The sequence below is a fragment of the Trichosurus vulpecula genome, chromosome 7 (assembly GCF_011100635.1).
Source record: "Trichosurus vulpecula isolate mTriVul1 chromosome 7, mTriVul1.pri, whole genome shotgun sequence".
Lineage (NCBI taxonomy): Eukaryota > Metazoa > Chordata > Mammalia > Diprotodontia > Phalangeridae > Trichosurus > Trichosurus vulpecula.
The window spans coordinates 90,013,698-90,020,529 of record NC_050579.1 but is presented as its reverse complement, the minus strand read 5'-3'; the positions used below and the strand labels follow the sequence as shown (position 1 = coordinate 90,020,529).

Sequence of the window (6,832 nt, the reverse complement as noted above, 5' to 3'; positions counted from 1 at the left end):
AGAAAAGGCACATATGATAGACCTCTGGAGAAAACTGAATGGGGATAAAAAGGAATATACTTTCTTCTCAAAAGTACATGGCATATACTCAAAAATTGACCATGTACTAGGGCATAAAAATCTCATAATCCAGTGCAGAAAAGCAGAAGTAGTCGAAGCATCCTTTTCAGATCATGATGCAATAAGAATCATTTTTAATAAAGAACCATGGAAAAATAAGCTAAAAACTGATTGGAAACTAAATAATTTAATTGTGAAGAATGAGTGAGCCAAAGAACAAATCAGAGAAACAATTAATAACTTCATTCAAGAGAATGACAATAATGAAACAACATACCAAAACTTTTGGGATGCAGCAAAAGCAGTTCGTAGGGGAAGCTTTATATCCCTAAATGCCTACATGAATAAAATAGGGGAAAAGGAGATCAATGATCTGGGCATACAGCTGAAAAAGCTAGAAAAAGAGCAAATTGAAAACCCCCAATTAAATACCAAATTAGAAATACTGAAAATCAAAGGAGAGATTAATAAAATTGAAACCAAGAAAACTATTGAATTAATAAATAAAACAAAGAGCTGGTTTTATGAAAAAACCAATAAAATTGATAAACCTTTGGCCAATTTGATTAAAAAAAAGAAAGAAGAAAATCAAATTACCAGTATCAAAAATGAAAAGGGTGAGGTCAACTCTAATGAAGAGGAAATCAAAACAACAATTAGGAATTATTGTGCCCAACTGTATGCCCATAAATTTGACAACCTTAGAGATATGGATGAATATCTACAAAAACATAATCTGCCCAGGTTAACAGAAAAGGAAGTAAAATTTCTTAATAACCCCATCTCAGAAAAAGAAATTGAGCATGCCATCAATGAACTCCCTAGGAAAAAATCTCCAGGGCCAGATGGTTTTACATATGAATTCTATCAAACATTTAAAGAACAACTAATTCCAATTCTTTGTAGACTATTTGGGAAAATAGGTGAAGAAGGAGTCCTACCAAATTCTTTTTATGACACAAATATGGTACTAACACCCAAACCAGGTAGAGTCAAAACAGAGAAAGAAAATTATAGACCAATTTCTCTAATGAATATTGATGCAAAAACTTTAAATAAAATATTAGCAAAAAGATTGCAGCAACTCATCAAGAGAATAATACACTATGACCAGGTAGGATTTATTCCAGGAATGCAAGGCTGGTTCAATATTAGGAAAACTATTAGCATAATTGACCATATCAGCAACAAAACTAGCAGAAACCATATGATCATCTCAATAGATGCAGAAAAAGCCTTTGACAAAGTACAACACCCATTCCTATTAAAAACACTAGAAAGCATAGGAACAAATGGAGCCTTCCTTAAAATTATAAATAGCATCTACCTAAAACCATCAACAAGCATTATCTGTAATGGGGACAAGCTAGATGCATTCCCAATAAGATCAGGGGTGAAACAAGGATGTCCATTATCACCCCTATTATTCAATTTGGTACTAGAAACTTTAGCCGTAGCAATAAGAGAAGAAAAAGAAATTGAAGGAATTAGAATAGGAAAATAAGAAACTAAATTATCACTTTTTGCAGATGATACGATGATTTATTTAGAGAATCCTAGAGAATCAAGTAAAAAACTATTTGAAATAATAAACAATTTTAGCAAAGTTGCAGGATATAAAATAAACCCACATAAATCCTCAGCATTCTTATACATTACTGACAAAGCCCAACAGCAAGAGATATAAAGAGAAATTCCATTCAAAGTTACTGTAGATACTATAAAATATTTGGGAGTCTATTTGCCAAGACAAACCCAGGGCCTATATGAACATAACTATGACACACTTTTCACGCGAATAAAATCAGATCTAAATAAATGCAAAAATATCAGTTGCTCATGGTTAGGCCGAGCTAATATAATAAAAATGACAATTTGACCTAAATTAATCTATCTATTCAGTGCCATACCAATCGAACTACCAAAAAATTATTTTACTGAGCTGGACAAAATAATAACAAAATTCATCTGGAAGAACAAGAGGTCTAGAATATCTAGGGTATTAATGAAAAGAAATACTAGAGAAGGTGGCCTAGCCATACCAGATATTATGCTGTACTACAGAGCAGCAGTCATCAAAACTGCCTGGTACTGGTTAAGAAACAGGAGTGTGGATCAGTGGAATAGGATAGGTACACAAGCAGGAGAAATCAACAAGTTTAGCAATCTACTCTTTGATAAACTCAAAGAGGCCAGCTTCTGGGCTAATAATTCACTATTTAACAAAAACTGTTGGGAAAATTGGAAAATGGTATGGCAGAAACTGGGCATAGACCAATATCTTACACCATATACCAAAATAAAGTCAAAATGGGTTCATGATTTAGGAGTAAAAGTTGATACTCTAAGTACTTTGGGAAAGCAAGGAATAGTTTACTTATCAGATTTATGGAAAAGTAAAGAATTCATGACCCAACAAGAGATAGAGAGCATTACAAAATGCAAAATGCATAATTTTGATTATGTCAAATTGTAATGCTTTTGTATAAAAAAGCCAATGCAACAAGAATTAGGGGGGAAGCAGAAAATTGGGAGAAAATCTTTGCAACTAGTATCTCTGATAAAGGCCTCATCTCTAAAATATACAGGGAGCTGAACCAAATATATAGGAATACAAGCAATTCCCCAATTGAGAAATGGTCAAAGGATATGAACAGGCAGTTTTCAGAGGAAGAAATTAAAGCTATCTATAGACATATGAAAAAAAGCTCTGGATCACTAGTGATTAGACAAATGCAAATCAAAACAACTCTTAGATACCACATCTCTCCTGTCAGATTGGCTAAAATAACAAAACAGGAAAATGATAAGTGCTGTAAAGGATGTGGGGAAATTGGAACATTGTTACATTGCTGGTAGAGTTGTGAGCTGATCCAACCATTTTGGAGAGCAATTTGGAACTATGCCCAAAGGCTATAAAAATGTTCATACCTTTGACCCAGCAATACCACTTCTAGGGTTGTATCCCAAAGAAATCACACAAGCAGGAAAAGGACCCGTATGTACAAGGATATTTATAGCAGCTCTTTTTGTGGTAGCCAAGAATTGGAAATCAAAGGGATGCCCATCAATTGGGGAATGGCTGAACAAACTGTAGTATATGAAGGTAATGGAATACTATTGTGCCATAAGAAATGAGGATGATGCGGACTTTGTAACAACCTGAAAAAACCTACACGACATAATGCAGAGTGAACGGAGCAGAGCCAGGAGATCATTGTACACAGCTACAGATATATGGATTCTGTGAGGACCAACCCTGACACACTTCGCTCTTCTCAACAATGTAAGGTGCAAGGACAACTCCAGGGGGCTCACAGTGGAGAATGCTATCTTCATCCAGAGATAGAACTGTGAAGTTTGAATGCAGATTGTGGTGCACTTCATGCTCACCTTTTTTCTTCTCTTTTGTTTTTGTTTCTGGGTTTTCTTTTTTTTTTTTTTTTGGTTCTGTCTCTTCTTTCTCATGATTCACTCCATTGGTCATAATTCTTCCCCACAACTTGACTAGTGTATAAATTAATTCAATGCAAAGTTATACATGGTAGTTATATGAGATTCCATGCCGTCTTGGGGAGAGAGGGGGGAGGGACGGGAGAAAATCTGGATCTCAAAATTATGTAGAACCGTGTGTTGTAAACTAAAAATAAAAATTAAAAAAAAATATCTAAAAAAGCACCATTTAAATACTATCTATAATGATGATGATGATGATGATTATGATGATAGTCATCTTTGTCCTAGCTCTAAGAGATGAAATCCAATACGCAACAATTCAAGGAACACAGCCTTGCCAGAAATAACCAGTAAATGTTACTTCTGAGTAGTTCATGGCAGTTGTGGCTTGAATTGTTTTAAACTCAGAAGAAAATGTCAGCTGGGTTTTTTTTTTTTAACAAATCCTCCAACCTAAAATAATCAAACCCCGGGCACCTGACACCATGCCAAACATGAATAAACTAGATAAAGTTGAACACAGCAGTTGGTTAAATTCCTTTGTTGATTAGTGGTTGCTCTTATTGGATCCATTGATCATTAAGACATCTGTTTCTCTCTCTCTGCAGGCGTCCTCGTGCGAGTGACGTTGTCTTTAAACCCCGCGTGGCAATCCCTGAAGCACCTTCGAGATGCCCAGGGAAGATAGGGCTACCTGGAAATCCAATTACTTCCTCAAGATCATCCAACTTTTGGATGATTATCCAAAATGCTTCATTGTGGGAGCAGACAATGTGGGCTCCAAGCAGATGCAGCAGATCCTAATGTCCCTCCGTGAGAAGGCCGTGGTATTGATGGGAAAAAAACACCATGATGCGCAAAGCCATTCGTGGGCATCTGGAGAACAACCCTGCCCTGGAGAAACTACTGCCTCATATTCGGGGGAATGTGGGCTTTGTGTTTACCAAGGAAGATCTGACCGAGATTAGGGACATGCTTCTGGCCAATAAGGTGCCAGCTGCTGCCCGTGCCGGTGCCATTGCCCCATGTGATGTCACTGTGCCAGCCCAGAACACTGGCCTGGGTCCTGAGAAGACTTCCTTCTTCCAGACTCTGGGTATCACCACCAAGATTTCCAGGGGCACCATTGAAATCTTGAGTGATGTGCAGCTGATTAAGACCGGGGACAAAGTGGGTGCCAGCGAGGCCACCTTGTTGAACATGCTGAACATCTCCCCGTTCACCTTTGGGCTGATCATTCAGCAGGTGTTTGACAATGGCAGTATCTACAACCCTGAAGTGCTGGACATCACGGAGAAAACTTTGCACCTTCGGTTCTTAGAGGGTGTCCGTAACGTTGCCAGCGTCTGTCTGCAGATTGGCTACCCAACTGTTGCATCAGTACCCCACTCGATCATCAATGGGTACAAGCGGGTCTTGGCTGTAGCTGTGGAGACTGAGTACACCTTCCCACTTGCCGAAAAGGTGAAGGCCTTCCTGGCCGACCCTTCGGCATTTGCAGTGGCTGCCCCTGCGGCTGCCGCCCCAGCTGCTGCTGCGCCTGCTGCTGCTGCTCCAGCCAAGGTGGAAGCCAAGGAAGAATCGGAGGAATCTGATGAAGATATGGGATTTGGTTTATTTGATTAGCCCACAGGAAACAACTATTTCAGCCAGTTTATTTGTGAAACAAAGAAATAAAAAGTGCTCATTTATCTCAAAAAAAAAAAAAGACATCTGTTTCTGTCTAGATGCCCTTCCTCCTCTCTTTGGTGGAAGGGCTGAGAGGAGAGACAAAGTGCAGATATATTGCATAATGATTATATTTTAGTTTTTTCAACCATTCTATTACAAGATAGATATAATCCTGTCACAGACAACATGAGAGACCACCTTTCTGTGAAGGTTTTAATTTTTTTTTAATTAGATTTTCATTTTTTTAGAAATTTAATTGAAAACTACATTAATATTTCCTAGCATTTATATCACACTAACTTATTTTTGTGAAACATCATTAACATCTAAAATACATTTTGCCAAATAAAAATATTTTTTTAAAAATGGAAATACAAAAAATAGCCCTTGTACCAATTACTCCTTCACTTATCCTCTAGCCTACTCACTCAAGCTCTCCCTTCCTCATTTCCTAAGAACTCTCTACTTTTTAAAAAAATACTCCCTCTCCCCTAAGTGTTTTCACATTATTTTTGTTGCTGCTTCTGTTAAATCTTCTTTTTTTCCTCTTTTAAATCTAGAATTATTAATTAATGTGACTCTAATTTAGCCTAAATAAAAAGGTTTGGGAGCTAATTTTTTAATGCTAAATGGGACCCTCATGCACCAAAATGACATTTACTTCTTTACACTACCTATTAATTAATTTATTCATTAAGGATTTGAGTGCTTATTAAGTTTCTTCCTTTGCTATGACTGAAGGGGATTAAAAGAGGAGTCAGAAATGTCCACTTAGTTGATCAAGGTTCTACAATTTTATTTTTAAAAAAGTATAAATTGATGTATAAAAGCCTATCTTTAAAAAAAAGACTTACTTTTTCCATTGTATTCTACTTAACAATTATCAACAAATATTTTAATGAACAACAATCAAAAAGTGTATTGAATATTAAATTATGAACTCTATCATATATTTAAGGGTATGTTACCTTTAACAAAGTAGCATCAAATTTGCAATTTGTGTTCCCTTCTGGATTTATTTTCCCCCTTCTGTGTATGTTTAAAATGTTTTATTTGTGCTTTTTTTCTTTCTTTTTATTTTCTGCATCTCTATCACCACCTATTAACAAAATATACAAGCCTTTCCTTGTGCCAAATAAGTGTAGTCACACAAAGCAAATCAACATATTGACCATGTCTTAAAATGTGTCTGATTCTGTACAACTACCATCACTTTTCTTCCAGAAGGTAGTAAACGTGTTTTTACACAAGACATTTAGAGGCATGATCCATCACTGCTCTGATTAGAGTTCAAAGTCTTTAAAATTTGCTATTATCTATAATATTGTCCTAATTATGTAACTTCTCTTGGTTCTGCTCATCTCACTCAGAATCTTTTCGTAAAAGTCTTCTCAATGTTCTCTTATGCATAACTGTCTTTTTTAAAACAAACATACAAAAATACTTCCAGCAGCCCTTTTTGTTGCAGCAAATGAGAGGAAAAAACAGGTGACCATCAACTGGAGAATGGTTGAAGAAATTGTGATATATGCTAAATATACTTTTGTACGTATGCTTTTTTCTTTTTCTAATTTAACCTTGTTGTTCAAATAAGGCCTATCAGGAAAGTTAATCTTTTCAACCACAACATCCTCCAATGGTACTT

General features: G+C 36.2%; 1 pseudogene; it reads left to right on the top strand.

Moving 5' to 3' along the window:
- The first annotated feature begins 4,152 nt into the window (after window positions 1-4,152).
- On the top strand, window positions 4,153-5,207 carry LOC118857109 (annotated as a pseudogene).
- Window positions 5,208-6,832: the final 1,625 nt, after the last annotated feature.